At 42.9% G+C, this 18,606-nt stretch overlaps 1 protein-coding gene across 1 annotated transcript in view; it reads left to right on the forward strand.

Moving 5' to 3' along the window:
* Nucleotides 1-355: 355 nt before the first annotated feature.
* LOC125888264 (SPRY domain-containing SOCS box protein 4-like) overlaps nt 356-18,606 on the forward strand; it is a 76,406-nt gene continuing 58,155 nt past the window's right edge. Inside the window, exon 1 of the mRNA XM_049575515.1 lies at nt 356-643. The gene's annotated coding sequence lies outside the window, so the exon portion shown is untranslated. The remainder of the gene's footprint in view (nt 644-18,606) is intronic.

Here is an 18,606-nt window from a genome sequence, read left to right on the forward strand (position 1 = left end):
TGTGAGGCACGAAGTGGCCTCCACCCTGCGTCAAGCTCCTGAAAAACGAGAATTGAACAGGAAGTTTGGTGGTGAGACATGCAAAATAAAAGCATGCAAACAGCCACGTTTTGGAGTAAATAACTTTCAGCTGCATAAAACACACAAACACATTCTGGGACATGACAGAATAAATAATAATGCAGCGTTGCGCGTGCGTGAGAGATGCAAAAATAACAAATGCAAATGTAGCGTTTTTGCACAAATGTTTCCTCGTGCACGTCGTGAGCGGAACCCGTGTTATCATTGTGTTTAACTTGACGTCAGTCACCTTTCCTTGATCCCGACCCTCCAGCCAATCAGCGGCTGTCAGAGACACATGAACGGTGATAATATCCACGGAACAGGCAGCAGGCAGGAGGAACAAAGAAAGCCGCCCGTTGCGTGGAAAACGTCCCCTCACTTCGTCAACACGGACAAATACCCACTCCACAGAGGCAGCTTTGGCTTTTACTTTAAGACACTTTCCCTTAAACTGTTACATGCCACAGTGTGTCGTCGGTCCGGCTGGCTGCTTCGGCTCAGGATAGAGGAAACTTGGCGTCGTGAGAGGTTTGTCGGGTCGCGTTTGTCCAAACCTTCGCTGGTCGGAAGGTACCGCACGGTGAGTTTGTTTGCTCTTTCCCGTGAGACTGTGGTGTGTTACAGAGCCCAAACAACTGTGCAAGAGTCGTGACTGTGTTGTGTTGTTGTTTTACATTTTGAGAAGCAGAGAAGTCGTGTTTCAAACTTTTCTGTTGTGTTTTTCCTGATGTAGGTAGCGCTGGTACCTTCGCTTCGCACCCTGCCAGGAGAATGTCTCCAAACCTCGATTAAAAATATGTAAATTTAATGCTGTATTCCTCCTCGACAAACAAACACACAACTTACATTATTTACTGACTCTTTAGTGTCCTCACATGTGTTCGGCATGAAATTATCAACACTAGGAGCTCATTTTATTCACTTAAAACAACATAACTTGTTGAATTGTTTCTCACACTGAACTTAAACAGCAGGGACTGGTGCTGCAGAAAATTGCAGCTTGTTTAATGCGCACAAACATGATCAAAAACACCCTGGTGACACATTAAATCTACCCAGTTGTGTTTTTATGATTCAACGTGTAGGCTATAGATAACGTCAATCCCAAAATGCCAGAATTTGAATGATTATTTTTTTCTCCATTCAAGCGAGAGCAGTTCACACAAGGCTGTGTCTGCTGTTGCAAACCAGTTGGCTGCCTCTGAGGAACACTTGTATTTATGCTTTATTCATGCATGAATCAAATGATCGTTTTCCCTGGAATTAATTTCTCAGTATGTGTGCTGGAGGAAGTGAAAAAGCAAGACGTGAATCTGTTGCCAGCATTTTAAGTTGCTTATATTTTTGTGCAGTTTTCAGCTAAGAGCGGGCAGACTGCTGCTTTTTCTCTCCGAGCCTTGACTATTCAAAAGCTTAAATTATTCCAGGTGAGCAAACAAAGCACCCTAATGCCTGAGAAGCAGTAAAAAAAAAAGTGGGCTGTTTGACTTCATTCAGTGCCCATTGGTTTGAAGTGTGCCTGCTATTCAAAGGCTAAATGCTTTGCCTGTAAGCACACCATCTGCTTTGCCCTCCTGGGCATTGGCAGGCTACTGTCCAGATAGTGTTATGAGAGATTTGTGTGGGTGGACCACAGCAGATGGTGAGATGGAGAACATTGCTGGCTGATGTGGTAGCTAGGCTCACTGTTGTGGTTGTCGGTCTCTTTCAGTTGTGGTTGGTGCAGTAAACAAAAAACAAAATCTTATAACGTGAGCATTTTTTTTAGGACAGCTACAGTCAGCATGACAAATGGTTTGGGTGTTAATTATTCTCTGTGTGCTGTTGAAGCCAGGTCAGACGCTCCCATCACAGAGGAACTATTGACCCCTGCACTCTGTTTCTCATCGTCTGGGGTTTGACCCGGTGACCGCTGTGACATCAGTTGACCTCCCTGTTACCGCGAGGGTGGGTGGCACAAATACACCCACATCCACAGCGTTCAGAGTTCAGCAGTCTGCTCTTTCAATCCAGAGTTTAACAGGAAGCAAATAAAGGTCTGTTTAGTCTGGTGAGCTGAGCTGAAAGGCGAAGCTTTTGATTTACTGGTTCATCTACGCCCCAGCCCTCACCTATGGTCATGAGCTCTGGATAGTGACTGAAAGAATGGGTGTCCCCCGTGGGGTGTCTGGGCTCAGCCTTAGAGATAGGGTGAGGAGCTCGGACATCCAGAGGGAGCTCGGAGTAGAGCTGCTGCTCCTTTGTGTTGAAAGGGGTCAGTTGAGATGGTTCGGGCATCTGATCAGGATCCTCCTGTTACAGGTGTTCTGGGCACGTCCCACTGGTAGGAGGCCCCGAGGCAGACCCAGAACACACTGGAGGAATTACATACCTCATCTGGCCTGGGAACACCTTGGGGTCCCCCAGGAGGAGCTGGGAAGTGTTGCTGGGGAGAGGGATGTCTGGGGTGCTTTGCTTGGCCTGCTGTCCCCCCGCAATAAGTGGGTGAAAATGGATGGATAGATCATGATATTGATCCTTTTTGTGACACAGCCAGTCGGGGTTGATTTGCCACATTTTTTAACCCTGTTAGCAGCATGCAGCTGTGAAAGTGGCTTCATTAATGTACCAATCTGTTCCAGTTCAGATGAGCATCGGTGATATCGTTGTAATAATGTTCTGCTAGAGACACATATAGCCTGCAAATCATCTGTGGGTTTGACCAGCCCGTTAAGCTCCCCCAGAGCTAAAGTACAGCACGGCTTCACTTCTCGGGTGGCGATTATCAAATTAAGTTTGTCTTTTTTTTATTATGAAAAATTGAATGACATAGTGACGTTCAAGCATTAATGTTTTTGTGACGTTGCAAGATCACAGTCGCTGCATCCTGGTCTCAGTGCTGCCCAAGACGATTGTGATTGATTTAAAGAAAGATAATAATAAAAGAGGACAAGAATAACCCGATGACATCACACACGTTGTGAAAGACGACCGGGGATGATTGATGTGGACCATCGCTTAGTGTGTCATGTCTGTCGGCCAAGTCACAGCACAATTTTATGACTCCACAATCGCCTAATGTGACATAATGACTTTCAGTACGGACAGAAATGTTGTGTAGGGTGAACCAGGCATAAGGGCTGCAACTGCAAAGATTATTTAATTATCGACTAATCTAATTATTTTCAAACCTAGTCGTTTATCCTCATCTATAGAATTTCAAAAAAAATAAATCACAATTTCCCAGAGCCCAAAGTAACATGTTCATTTTGCTTCTTATGTCCAACCCACAATCTAAAACCCAAGTACTCTTCATTTACTAACACAACTGACAAAGAAAAGCTGCAAATTTTCACGTTTAAGAAGCTGGAGGCAGCAAACGTTTGACATTTTTGCTCGGAGCAATGACTGAAATTAACAACTGATTATTAGAATTGTCTGTAAATAATTTTCTGTCAATGGACTGATCAGTTAATTAACTAATTGTTGCTGCTCTAATGTAAGTACAAAGGCACGCTGAGCTGTCTACTGAATTGGTGTAACTGGTCCGTCCCACTTGAGTCATAGCTGTCGCCTCATGAGACACACAAGAAATACTTGAATGATTGAACATCACTGAGGGCAACCTCACTAATGACTTGTACACCAGCTATAAAAATGGCACATTGTCTCTGAGATTAAAATTCAACATCTCCACCCATCAGTCAGCTGCAGGAGCCTGACAGTGTAGCTGCTGGTACTTGGGTGATCCCGCTATTATGCTCACAACATCCCTGTCAGGATATCTGGTGGATTTATGTTGACAAATGAGGTGGGAAATGATTGCTGGGCTCCTCCATCGAGCCTCTTGTGTCAAGTAGCAAATTAGTTGTAATGACAGCTGCGGGTGACACCCAGGTAACAACTGCTTACTCTAGCCTTCAGCCTCCTGGTGCTGTCACAGACCCAGTCCTAACATCCATCATGAAAATGAGGCTTCAGTGCGGTCGGCTTCTTTTGCACGATTTGTTTGTCAAGTTTTTATCATCAAGAAGCTGCGTCTTTTTTGATTACACAATCTGACCTGACAGCAGTAGACATGTGACAAAGAAAAGCCGAGCCTGAGATGTAGAAGTGGGCGAGATATCAAATATTCTTTATGTATTGCAGCTTGTTCACGTGTGAGACATAAAATGACTATAACGTGAACATTGAGTAGAAATGGTCACTGCATTTTTTTTTAAACCACTGGCATGAGACTCGCTTTGGCATTTTGGTACTCTCGCTGTCTCCTATGGCTCTCACCCTCCCACAGACACACACACAAGAAAACACACAAACATAATACGTCACACACACAATCCTCCTCCCATCCCATGATCCAGACCACTTCCTCTCGAGCGACAGTATGTGAGCAGGACAAAGCATGTCTCTTATCTGCAGGGCTTCAGACCTCTAACGTTACTATTTAGTCACATTTTGCGACCAACTGTGACATGCAAATATTATTAATATATGGACTGGAGAGCTGTTAGCTTGTTTCCATCTCACAGTTAATTAATCATGGCGTTAAATGGCATTGCACTAACAGTTCAACTTAATGGAATTAACGATAACGTGAGCAGAGGAAGTGTGTGCTTTTTTTGTACCTGCAGGGCTCCAAATGGCGTCTATTAAGTCACATTTTGCAACCATGGAGCACCAGTGCGACTTTCAAATACTAATTATATATGAACTGGAGAGCTGTTAGTTTGTTTCCAGTTCACAGTTAATAAATCCTCATGTTTAAAGGTGCAGCGGTAACAGTTTAACTTTATGCTAACTGCTGACAGCTGACAGCTAGGGGTGGGAATCACCAGAGGATCCACGATACAGTATTATCACATGCAATTTTGCAACATGTGGTGTATGGCGAAAAAATATTGCGATTTATTTCCCTTTTTCAGCTGTAAATTATGTCCACAAATGTAATTTGTAATGTAGTAATTTGTTTAACTTTATCATAACGGTACTTTGTTATGATGGTAGCTAATTTATCTAACTTTATTGTTACTGTTGTTCATTCAATGATTTTGTATATTGGTCGTTTACAGCAGTGTTTCCCAACTGGTGGGTTGCCGTCCTAACGAGGGTCACAGCTTTATTCTAAATGGATCCCCAGGTGACCCGCAAACTTGTCAAGTTTTTAAAATCACACGTTATTTTGAAGTATAATATATTTCCAGCACAGAGCATTCATTTTGAAGTGCCATTTTCTGTTGTACATTAAGTGACTAACAGACAGCTACTTAACAGAGTTGTACCGATGCCAGTATCTGAAATGCCTCTGATACTGCCTAAAATGCGGTATCGGGTATCGGCGAGTACAACCTATGACCAGTCCGATACCACGTAATGCCTCACGTCATTACGCATACGCACGCTACAGGCAAACAAAATGGAAACGGAGCGTTTAAGAAGCATTCTACTGTAGCCTTTAAAATGTTTTTTTTTACCACTTTGTGTGGCTGCACTTCAACCTGTGTCTTGATCTGTGTCAACACTGGACAATAGTAATTAAAAAAAAGTTTTATGGCATTCATTCTACTATTATGTATTTATTTCTTAATATTTTACATAGAGTTTTAGGAGTCGAGACATACAACAATTCATATCCCATCCATTTTTATTTTATGCGCTGGTATCAGATCGGTACTCGGTATTGGCAGATACCTAAGGTTCAGGTATCGGAATCAGTATCAGGAAGGAAAAAGTGGTATCGGTACATCTCTACTTAACAGAGACAACAAACTAGCTCGACAACATGGCCAAACGTAAGTATGATGCTGAATGTATTAAACTTTGAGGACCTTGAACTAATAAGGAGAAATGTTAACCATACATATCTACATAGCCTAAAAATATTGGGATATCATTTTTACGTCACATCACCCAGCCCTACTAAAATGTCCTAAAATTGCACCTTTATAATTCATTCAGAAAATGTTTACAGGAAAAGCAGTGTCCAGAGCCATGACTACTGCAGAATGGTATTTAACTCTGTTTCCAAACAGGAGCTGCTGCGCTCATGAATTTCATCCAGTCAGCTTCATCATGTCAGATGTTTTTCCTCCAGATAGAAACGTCCTGTGCTGCGTCCGTCGAAGGCCCTACATACTATAGCTATTCCTCAGAGGGATTCCAGTCCAGTCAAAGCATGTCTGATAATTGTCCACCCCTGCCACACTGCGCACCCAGTCACTCCCCACCAACCCACACTCATTTCCTTCCCCACACACACACACACACAGTTGTACGCACAGTCAGACATGAGGCTGTTTCAGCAGAGGGGCACTGTAGCCGGCGTGCCTGATGCTGACTCAGTAGAATGTTAATGTTGTGAAATCCCATTAAGAGCAATCCGGTGCTGAGCAGGGCCACGCCTGGGCTTTGCGGGACAGCAGGTCATTTTAAAAGGCGAGCAGCGCCCTTGTGTTTGCGCTGTGTAATAGAATCTAATCACTTGAGTGGCTCACACTAAATTGAATTGCTCTTTTTAAATCGCTGCCACTCATGTTTAGTTGCTCTTAAAGGCCATTTAAATGATTTTGGATGAGTGTCAGTGGTTGAAAATAATTGTTCTCAGAGCCACAGCTGCACTTTGGTGCCGGTGGTAAATACTGCATAGTTTCGCCCAATTGCTTCTGTCACTGTTGTGTTAGAGACACAAAGTGGGAAAAAAAATCCATCAATTGTTTTCATTGCCCTGTCCCTGTGATAAGGTTGATTGAACAGCAGGGACTGCATGCAAAGCAGCAACATTTCCCAGTGGGCTCAGTTGTGAGTGCAGGCGGTGTCAGATTCTGAGGGCTTCTTTAACTGGAAGGGATCTTGGGTAAGACAGTGCTGAGCTCTAACTGCCCACCCTGTCGTTGGTATGTCTCTGATTGCCACTGGCTTCAGACTGTCAGTATTGATTAGAGAGGACACGACTTTTTTTCCCAGCACAAGAGTTTTTCTGATATGCTTACTCGTATGAAGCAAACCCTTCCTCCTGTAGGCATGGTGTGCATGATTATAACAGAATAGGTTACTGCACACGCCAGCCAGCGCTGCCTGTCGCTGCTGGGTGAGTGATGCGTGCTGAAGATTGGATTCTTACCCAGCTCTTGAGGCAGATGACGGATGTTCCTCCCTATAGACAGAGGTGGAGGGAGAGAGAGAGAGAGAGTGAGTGAGGCAGTACCATACAAGTTACTGAGGCTGTTTATCTTTCACATCTGAGAAGGATGTGGTGTAAAGCGCTCCTCCTGGAAGAAGCTTCCACCCACATGTTTCTATACTGGTACACTGAAGCTCTGCATTATGTGCTGCATCGAGCTACTTGCTGCTGTGAATGAAAACTACTCCTGACAGTAGTTGTGCTCAACATGTCTTCACTAAATGCATTCTGTACTCAACATGGCAGCGGATGATACTCCAAATTCTGACCTTTTGTAGCAGTAAGCTGTGTGTAAGAGGGGGGGAATGATAAACAGAAAAACTAGCTGTTATTTAGAGCTGCCATTGAAATACTTTTTTTTTTTTTAATGGAGCCTACTTGTAATCTTCCATTTGCATGCCTTAGCAATATTTTTGGCACTGGAGTTTAGCTGTTAGTATCTTAAATTAGATGATTCTATCAGGGCTGTTGCATTAACCAGATGCCAGAAGTGTGACGAGGTGCTGAGCATCTGCATGTTTGCCATTTTTACACGTCACCGGGGGTTGAAAATTAATTCAACTTTGGGTAAACTGCTGCACCCCCTCATCACTTTCACTTCTTACTAGGGATGCATCATAATATCGACCCGTCATCGGTATCAGTCGATATTAGCTTTAAAATGAACTGTCAGAATTGGCCAACATGATTTTTTGGTATTTCGCTCAATGAATGAATATTACATGGACAGAAAAGCTTTTTGTTTCATGTCTTCATCTGCTGGTAGGCCATTATGATGAAACATGGGCGGCTTCTCACCTTAATCATTCAGGCACACACATCAAAAGAGAGGAGGAGAAAGTTGTTAATTGTCCGTGTTAAACTGAACTGCGGAGCTCTCACTGCTGCGCTGTGCTGCTTGAAGCTGACGAAGCGCGTTTCCGCGTGCCGAAGATGCACGTGTCCGCGTGCTTACTGGCGGGCGCGTTCTGAAGACCTGTGTGAATTTTCCACAGGAGATATTTTTATTTTTTTGTCTATTCAAGAAATTAACCACAAATGCTATACACCAAGAATTATTATTTTATTTATCCATGTTTTTATTTATGTATGCCTTTTTTACCTATTTATTTTAATACTGTACCTGAAGTTATATTTGAGCAAAAAGGAAAATGTTTCTTAACCTGTGTCACTGTTTGTGTTTGTGTTTGTTTGAGATGATTATTGAAAAGCTGGTTGTATTTTGATTAACATATTCTAATAAAGCAAAGATAGAAAATATTGCAATATCTTGTGTGCTGTAAAGTGGTTTGAAAAAAATGAAATGGGAATCGGCCATCCAAACACTCTGCAAATTGGAAATCGGCATTGGCCCAAAAAATTGTAATCGGTGCAAGTCTAGCCTCTTATAGTGATTCAGTGTACTTTTGGGTTCTCCATTTAGCAATGAACAAGTAGGTGAGGGATGACGGTGGCTGTGGCTCAGGACGTAGAGCGTATCATCCACCTTTTGGAAGAGCGGCAGTTAGATCCCCAGCTCCTACATTGTCGAGGTGTCCTTGGACAAGATACTCTTCCATTGGTGTGTGAGTGCATTTGAATGGTCACGGAGTAGCAGGGTCACCATGTAAGGTAGCCTCTGCCACCAGTCTGTGAATGTGTGTGTGTGTGTGTGTGTGAATAGGGGAATGTGACATGTAGTGTAAAAGCGCTATACAAGTGCAGTCCATTTACCATTTATTTGTTTTAATACTTTGTCATCTTCGTCATTGGAAAAGCAACGATATAATAGCCTCACAACAAAGCACTAAAATCAAGATAGATTAAGTCATTTGCAAGAACAACAGTGACAACAAAGGTCACCTTTGAACCAGATTTAATCACGACGACAGCCCTAAGTTCTAGATTGGAAGGAGTGCTTTATTTCACAGTTTACCAGGCAGTTTAGGTAAATGGGGAAGACATGTGGCATACAGTGTCGGTCAGCTGGCCATCAGCTGTAGCCATTATGGTGCGTTCAAGTGCAGCTTTTGACAGAAAACATGAGGTTATGCATCACTTGTCTTTGAGTTAGGCTTAGTTCATGAATGTTGATTTGGTTTGTTAATGTCCTGAGAAAGCAGCACTGACAGTGGACACAGATGGTTTCATGTGGATTAAATAGTCCATAGTATGGATGTTTTATGAGTCTGAAATGTGCGGCGTTATTCAAACAGTTATTGCATGTTGCCCAGTCTTTGACACCGCCAGCCAGGGTGGCTATTCTGAACGGCTGTAAGCACTAAAGCCTGCCAACATAGATGGATGATATGTTGTACCAAGCAGTTCTTTTCTTGCATAATTCAGCCATTTGGAGTAGAGTTGGATGGTGAGCAGATTGAGTGAGAGTCATCTTAATAAAGTCTCACTCTTTCAGGCAGTACATTAAGGTTTAGAGAGCCTGTTGTAACTGAAGCTTTTAGAAATAAGAGACATGGTAATGGTGCTACTGACAATAAAAACAGTGTGATGTCTGATTTTGGTGAGAATTAAAAAAAAAAAAAAGAGGAATCCTCAGAAAAGCTATCTGAAGTAGATGTGATAATAATTCCAGATCTTTTATTCATCGAAGTTGTACAAATCCCCACAGCATCTCATTTTGTATCAGTGTAGTAACAATGAAATAGAATTATTTTGGACTGTTGATAAGCTCATAAAATTTGAGATATTCCTTATTCTGATGACCAAAACATGTGCATGTAAAAATGAAAGCAGGTATTTTAAATGAAAGCACCAAACAGGATGATGAATAATCACACTGTTGTCTAGTATGATGGAGAAATGTACTTTTCTTGAGTTTGCCATTTTTGTCTTTATTCACTTTCCATAGAGAACCTGCTGTTCTCTCCATAGATAACTTATTATAAAGTGATTTTGTTTTCAGCCTAGTGTAAAAGAGAAGCTTAAATCTGACCCGGAAGCAGGAAGTCTCCTTTTAAATGTTATATACCAGACATCCTTCCTTTTCCTCTGTTCCCTCTCCTCCTCGTCATCCTTTTGTTTCCTGCCATGCAAAACAGTGTGCTCAGACTGCTGGGTCATTGTGAGGGCAGAGTCCACATACACACAGCCACTGTGAATCATCTCACCCCAGATGACCTCTTGCGCAGTGGTGTGTATATGTTGGTGCTAAAATGCAGTCATACATGGCTGCTTGCTGTCAGTGTGGTGAAACAGAAACAGAGGATAGCAGGAGCACGGCACATGCACATGTCAATATGCTGAAGCAGAGTCTTCTGATGAGGAGTGTTTTCATAAGCTATTAAAAAAAAAGTGATATAGTAAAGCTTTACCTTTACAGCAGCTGTGCTTGTTTTTTAAGGTGTGTGTGTGTGTGTGATACATCTTGTAAGAGTAGAATATTGACTTTACAGCCCAGTTCAGACCAGAGTTCCCAGATGAGACCGGTGGAAACTTGCAACAGCTTGCAATCCGCCAGTCTTCAGTGTTCTGGAAACCTGTCAGTTTACTCCAATGCAGCTTGATGAGATGGTGTATCATCTCTGTAGCAACAACTGTCTGTACTTCTGTTCTGATTTGCAGCTTTTCAGACGTATTTTGTGGCTGAATATAATTTATAGCTTCTTAAAGTATGAATGAGGATAGCGATGGTGAGATACTGGCAAAGTGATGAAAGGGCAAACACAAACAAAACAACCTGAGATGGGCTTTATTCATAATAAATACATGTCTGACACTGTTACACCATGAGGACAGAGACTGACAGCGTGTCAGTAGCTGTGGGGATGTAAATGAGATGGACTTGGGCTCACGGTCTGCTGATAGTTTGTGACTGACTTGGACAGTGGACTTTGTTAAAGCTGATTTGGTGTTGAAACAGATGATGTGCCTTACGTTCTAAAACCAGCCACTGGTGACTTGACAAGCTGAGTCGCAGGTGACACCATTAACAGGCTTGAGTGGAGCTTAGACCTGTCAGTTCACACTGCTGCAACTTTACTCTGCAATGTTCTAAAACAGTTTTGGCTAGGGTTGTCATGAGAACCGATACTTTGGTACCAAGTCGATGCCAACACGGGAAAAATATGTTGGTACTTGTTTTTTTGGGTACCATAAGTACCAGATGCAACTTTGCCCTCAGCAGGCCGTGTCGATTCCTGTCAGAACTGACAGGGGCAGTATACATGCGTCAGTCGGTGCCGAGGACGAGTGCCGAAGAAGAACGCTTGTTCTCCATCGTCTTTGCTAGAAACAGTGTCTTTTACAAGTGCTGCTGGAGCCACAACAACTCAGCTCGTCGAAAAGTCAAGTAGTAGGAGTTGTGTGTGGAGAGGGTTAGGCCTCATTTACACTGCAAGAGATGTGTTTGCGTACTGCTCGCAAACGGTCGCTGTTTACTCGCGTTTTCATTTCGGGCGAGCATGTTAACAGGTTAGAGCATTCACACCACACCCGTTCTACGCACTGCTCAAGTTGCACTGCTTTCGCAAGCAAGCTTGAAAATAAAAGACGCCAATTTTTTTCTTTCTTTTTTTTTTTTTTTTTTTTTGCGCGAGTCGTGAGGGACTGGTCACGGTATTCGACAAAAAACACGGGTTTGCGTGTGTTGTGACCTCTCCCGGCCACCGTAGACATTTCCCCCTTGACCAAGCGAGACCTGACAGGCACATGTATCATGTATTTACCCATTTGCAGAGCTAAATATTAATTCTCCAAGCCCTGGAATAATCACTGGCACGTGAACCTGTCCACCCTGGGTTTTGGGTCCAAACTCCTCCTTCTTTGGGGTTTGTTGGAGATTTGCAAACATGGTGCACTACTGTCACCAACTGTTTGGGTGTGGTTTGTATTTTAACGGGACAACAGCGGCGACATGTCTGTTTGGTTTTGATGTGAATACACGAGTGCTGCCTTAGAGTTAAAGTTAAAGTTTGAAACAGTTTTAATAAAGTAGAGAATTTAGAAATATATTAGTTCTGTTTTTTGATTTTTATCGTGGTATAGAATGAGTGTCGAGAATTGTGGAAATTCACTGGTATTGGTATCGACTACTGAAATCCTGGTATCGTGACAAGCCTAGTTTTGGCTTATTGTGAATTTTTGGTTGGAACTGGGCTTTAAGTTTAGGGTGGGTAAAAGACTGGTGATCTGTCCAGTGCAGTGGTTCCAAACTGGTCCAACCACAGGGTCCAGATTTCTCCTTAGTCATCAGTTCAAGGTCCACACAGTTTAATGTATTAAGCGTCATACTTGCATTTGGCCATGTCGTCAAGCTGGTTTGCTGTCTCTGGTAGGTAGCTGTCCGTTATTCACTCACTCTACAGCAGGAAGCAGCACTTCAAAATAAAAGCAATGTGCCAGAAATGTACTGTACTTCAAAATGAAGTGTGGTTTTTGTTTTTTGTTTTTTTTTTACAAACTTGAAAAATTCACAAGTCACTTGTGGTCCATTCAGAATGGACGCAGGACCCACCCACTAGTCTAGTGTATACCTCGCCTCTCAGCCAAGGTGTGCTTGGATAGGCTTTCTATTTTATTTAATAAATTTTTTTAATTTGTGGCAGCGTTGTGCCATTCTGTTTAGGAGTGGGCAATATGGCTCATATCGCTGAATAAAAAAAGGTTACTACATAGACTAACATCTTACCCTACCTTCTTTCTCTTTTACGGAAAATCTAGAAACATTTTTCCACCTGGACCTGTGTGCTCCGTCATTCCTGTGTCAGATGGAATATTGCCATTATCACAATAGGAATCCCTTTTATTAAAATGATTAGAAAAATTACACCAGTACCAGAGCTAATCCTGGTCTATGCTACTTCTGATGTGACTTAAACATGGTCATGCACCTCTAGTTTCGGCCAGCCCATGAACCGAGCCATTGTTTTACCACACTGCACTGACATAAATAATTGAGTTGTCCTACGTGCTCATGGATGTGTGCTACTGGAATCCTATTGCTCCTCTGACGTTCAACAGCTTTGTTGCCTGCTGGGTCCCCCGCAAGATGTCAGGATCTTTGTTCACAGCAGTGGGTTCCATCTGAAGAACTCTTGCAATCTTTCCTGTTTCTCTATATTTGTGCATGAATAGTTTAAAAATATGTAGGTCATGTATTCTGTTTAAGGCATGTACACAAAGTTAAAAAAGCAGATGCATTTATTTGTGCACAGTTTTAGCTTGGAAGATTTATCGCACCATTAACTACCTAAGGTACACTTAACCAGCCATTGCCCACCGCTCTGTTGCAGAGTTCTCCTGAGGTCAGGACAAACTAATATGTCTCTGAGGCAGAGTGTTTCTTGGGCGTTGGTGGAAGAAGGAAGAAGGAGAAGGAAGCGGTTAGATCAAAGCATCACAAAAGCGGAACAGACACTTTTCACACCGCCGTCTATTTTTCTCCCCCTCTTTTCCAAATTTTGTTTAGCATTTTTAATTAGAGCTCAGTCAAGTGCTTGAGCTCGGCAGCCCACGAAGCCATCCAAGTTAATGCTCACTGTGTTTGACTGTGGCTAATGACTTATTTTTTCAGGGATAGATGAGGCCACAAGCTCAACAATGGCACATTGGGCTAATTTAGCTGCCAAAGTGACATGGCACTTTTGATCTGCTAACGTGCCTTTCAGTTAAGCTCCATGTCATCAGAAACCATCCTGTGGCCTACATGCAGAGCGTGTCCAGTCATTTTTGAGCATGGCCAGTTACACTGTTAAAATATGCTGCTAATTGGCTGCTTCAGAAGAGGAGATATGTGAAGAAATGAGGCAGTTTGTGTGCTTGAAGCGCTGCAGAGATGGCAGAGACAGGGCTCCAGAATGGAACATTTACTTGAGCTTTTCGGACCACGTTTTGGAGACGGGTCACAGAAAGTTTTAACTGGATGTTCCTGTGCTTCTTGCGAATTTGTCCTATTGTTTTTTTTCTCTCTTTTTAAATAACTCCTTTTACCAGGAAGTAGAGAAGGAATTGGCACAGGTTTACGTGAGAATGGGGAGCAAGGATGAGGCTTCAATCACCATAACAAAGGTGCTTAGATGATCGTGCTAATCTCTTAACAGATATATGCATATATATGCAGGATCTATAGGCGACGGGAGAAGATTTTGGTATCAAGGCATTCTGGTTTCCGTTTGTAGTCTGTTTGAAGTCAGAGTAGTATTGAATAATTGTGTTTGAGCTGGCCTTGGTTATATGGAGGTTAACAGTTAGTGTGAAGAGCAAAAGAGGCAGAACGGCAGAACAGGGTTACCATGGTCATGAAAAAACTGGAAAAGTCATGGAATGCCACCATCTCTGCAAAAGAAATGGAATTTGTAAAAATTATTGAAAGTTTTTGGAAACTCATGAAATTTTGTTGTTTGTTTATATCAATCTTCTGGGGATAACATTCTACGTAATGTAAAATAACAGCAATTTATTTTCTGTAAGTTAGCTGTTGACATAACGTAGCTCTAATACAGATGTTGCGCTAGACTTTTTTGACGACAGTCACTTTGACTGACAGAGTCATAAAAATCAGGTCATAATCTATTTTTACCGGTCATTTTAATTTTCCTTTAAGATATTCAAAGATATTTAGTTTACATTCATTCATTTTTAATAAATCCAACAAGCAAGTTATAAAGTGTGCGTTAATAAGGACATGAACGAAAAGATGAACAGACATTCAGACACCCATGCCATTCTGGACACACCGGACGTGGAACCGAAATGCGGCACCCAGCAGCGGAGGCAGTTTTCAATTGGCGCCCATGTTAACCTATCTGACTGTCCACACAGGCCGCTGAGCAGAGTGGAGCGCCTGCGTAGGCAGTGCTTCAGTTCGGCGTCTGGTCTATTTTTCACCCGAGCCGCGAGTGCTTCTGTCAAGCTGGATAGAGCGGATCGTACCAAACAGGAAGTTGGACACAGACAAGACGAGAGAATCTGGCCAATTTTCAAAATAAAATAACAGCACACACTGAGGAACGGGAGGAGAAAATATCGTGTTTATAATTTAAAATAACACAACAGTGCATAACCGAACACAATTAAAATAATTTTGTGTCATCGAGCCTATAGACTACATAAATAAAATGGTCAGAACAATGTGCCCTATTCATTCAGTGTTTACCCAACATGCTCAATACATGGACATGCAATGACAAATTGTCATTAACTTATTACGTTATAAAAAATGATTAAAATATGGACTTACCCGTGTTTAAAATGAGTTGTTGAAATGAAAAAACGAGTACTGACGGGAACAGTGGAGTCGATGTTTAACCGGCGTGGAGAGCGCAGGAGAAATGCACTGCCTGTGTGGACAGTCAAGCGCCTGCGAGTACACTCGCAGGACTTCCGCAGCACTACGCATCCGGTGTGTTCAGGGCTCAACAACGCTACATGAAGCAGATGGATGACTTTTTCTCTGCAGTGCGAAAACGGCAGCCACTGGCTGTGCACTCCGCCGCCATGTGGGCAGGGGTGGTAATTGCAACCGGTCAAAATGACCGACAGCCTTCAGATTTTCCAGTCATTGTTGTAAAAAACCGGTCAATGACCGAGAATATCTGGTAAACGCGACCCCTGCTCTAATAGGTGTGAACTTTGGGCTGCACGATATATATCGAGGTGCCCAATTTTCCGCCTCGTAGGGTAGACATATTGGCGGAACCCTTTTAGTTTAAACAGACCGAGGCGGCCTTCTGCAACGGGAGGGGCTGTTGATGACTTGTGGGAGGACCTGTTGATGACGCCGCACATGCGAGCCACTGGCGGTGGATAAACAGGAAACAGCTGATAGCAGGAATTAGTGAGCAGCTAGTAGCAAGAGGGAAACGCAAACCTGACAGACACTGTAAAGATGAGCAACTGGGGAGACAAGGAATTGCGCGCCCTCCTTGTCCTCGCAAACGAAGAGGCCATTAACTGTCAGATGACGGAGACGGTGAAGGACGGGCTGACTTACGAGAGAATCACCAAAGAACTGACCAGACGCGGCTTCCCTTCCACATCACTGTTTACGTCACACGCTGAGCTACACGTTTTGTTACTTGCTCACGCCCCCCATTGCCCCGAAAAAGGTGCATTCTGTATGAACAAAAGAAGGTAGGCGGCATTTTGCCGCACTCCCCGATTTTGTTTTTATACTGCCAATGCTGAAAAAAAGACTGATTGGGCTTTCCTGTAAATTTGCACAGTTACTATCTAAAAAGGGCTACTGTGAAGTGCACGTTTATCTAAATTGAAAATTTTATTACATGCAGGAACCCTGATTTCACCACTTGGATTAGCACTTCGGTTCAGCCTTGTGATGTTGTCGGCACAGATTGCTAATGCAGGCTGCTTTTTACTTGTGTCATAGACTGTGTTTACAAGGTCTTTAGTATCCCGGTTTTGAGGCTTATCCCGGCTTTGCGCATATCCGGGATATGATGTTTACATGGAACACAGAGAAACCGGTTTATTCACATCCGTGTATACATGATAAATACCAGTAACCCGTTTTCTGATCACTGCATCCTATCTGCGCAGGCGTGTGTTACGTCTTTTACGTCTTTTGTTTACAACAGATTGAGCGGGAAATGTGATATATTTATTATATTTACAAGACAAAAATGAGACCTCTGTGGCTTCTAGCGGGCTTAGTGTTAGTAAATACTCACGTCGCATTACAGCTATGGCTCATCCACTTCATCTTCAGCAATGGGAGGGGAGAGCGACAACAAATATTGAATACGTCACCAACTTTGATAGGTATTCGGCTGTTACTGCCACCACGCAGTACAAGGCAACAGTGGATGAAAATACGTAGCCGTGACTGGTGGGATAGGATCGTTCTCATGGAGTTTACAGATTCAGAGCGGAGAGAAAACTTCAGAATGAGTAGGGCATCCTTCAGCCGGCTGTGTGACGTAGTTGAACCATTCATGAAACCGGGATAAGGCGTATACATGCTCCAGTATCCCGGCTTCTATCGGAGTACTCCAGGTGGCAAAACCGGGTTTCTTGAAACCGGCAAAAGGGCATAACCCAGTTTCTGAATTCAGGATATGGTGTTTACATGCACAAACACAAAAACGGGATACTTAAAAAATCCAATCAAAACCGGGATACTAAAGACCTTGTAAACAAAGTCATTGTGACAAATCCCAGTTCAGCCTGGTTTGAGCTCATACATCGAGGAGGACTGGCAAAACTGGAAATCGACCCAACTATAATGCAGCGCTCAGAAAAGAAAGTCTTGGTCTGGATATCCATTAATAATGGCATTTGCCCCTATGGCCAAATTGCTGTTAGAGCAATATCTGATGGGTTCTGAGATTGGTCCTGTATAGGTCTGTGCATAGGTAGAGAATAAAGTGAGCTGGTAATTGGTTTTCAAATGAGAAGTTCGACCCTTTGTTGCTGCAACAGAACAAAAGTTCTTAAAGGAGAAAAAAATCAGACAAAACAATGAATCAGTTTTTCAGCAGTGATATAAGCGAAGCTGTTTTTTCTCTCTCTTACCGCAGCCTTTATTTACTGGCTGTCAGTTGAACAAAGGGCTGTGCACCATGTTCTGGGAGGTTTTGGGTTCACAATTCCAGCAATCTCCAGGCTGAGGTGTAGCTGTGCTTATTGTGAAGTATTTGGGAATTTATTTATGGTTTCTCAGCAGTCAGTTGCATTCAGGAGGGGATGATGAGGCGCCCTAGGGCTCCTAACAAGGTTATCCATCTTCACACCACATTGGCACCCTGCACGCATCTTTATTGTATAATTTAATAGTCTCTCTGATGGCCACTATTTCAGCCTGGGCCCATATACAACCCTGAGTCAGACAATAGACAGGATTGGTCGCTTGAGAATGTTTTGGATTGAAACACACAGGCCTGGAAGGAGAGAAGGTAGATGAGGCAGAAACGATTGAGGGCTGTAGTGTCCCAGGGGCCTCCTACTGATAAATGGTTCTCACTCTCTTCCCTCTAACCATCATTAAAACTGTCAAATCATTAAAAGCTGCAGTTCTCCATAATTCCCCCCCACAACACTGACGGCAGATATCTTCTGCCAGCTCAGCTGGCCTCTTCCTTTCTCTCGTGGAGCATGTCAAATTGCACTCCCAAGTGTTTGTGAGCTAAATTGGAGTTATACCTCAGTTACTGCTCACTGATTGTCCTTTTTAATTATCAGCGCATGATAAAATGGCAGTAAAACAGATGCTAACAAATAACTGTGCACTAATTCATATACATGTGTGCAGTAATTGGAATTACAGTATTAAAATGAGTGGCTGCAATGGAGCAGTGATGGCCTGGAGAATATAAACTGGCTTTTCACTGGAAAAACTCTGGAACAGTCGGGTGTTAAGGGCCGTGAACAAGGGTGGTGTGTTCTTGAGAAAGGCAGCACTGGGAAGGCTGAGACATGAATTAATGGCG

This window comes from Epinephelus fuscoguttatus, linkage group LG5 (genome assembly GCF_011397635.1).
Source record: "Epinephelus fuscoguttatus linkage group LG5, E.fuscoguttatus.final_Chr_v1".
NCBI classification, from domain to species: Eukaryota; Metazoa; Chordata; class Actinopteri; order Perciformes; family Serranidae; genus Epinephelus; species Epinephelus fuscoguttatus.